The sequence below is a fragment of the Acanthamoeba castellanii genome (assembly GCF_000313135.1).
Source record: "Acanthamoeba castellanii str. Neff unplaced genomic scaffold scf7180000084726, whole genome shotgun sequence".
Classification (NCBI taxonomy): Eukaryota; Discosea; order Longamoebia; family Acanthamoebidae; genus Acanthamoeba; species Acanthamoeba castellanii.
The window spans coordinates 1-218 of record NW_004457464.1 but is presented as its reverse complement, the minus strand read 5'-3'; positions in this window follow the sequence as shown (position 1 = coordinate 218).

Below are 218 nucleotides of genomic sequence, written 5' to 3'. Positions count from 1 at the left end.
CGTGCTTCGCGTAGAACGAGCTCGTACAGGCGATCGCTGTGAAGTGTGGCGGAGAGATCGCAGTTGAGCAGGTCGGCGAAGAACAGAACGGGCGCCGCGGGGTCGGGCGCAAGGAGGAGCCCATCGGTTCGAGCGCCAGCGGCAGACCGAACTGGCCACGCAGCTTGTGCTTCATTGGGTGCAATTTTATTGTTATTTTTTAAACAATTTAAAAAAAA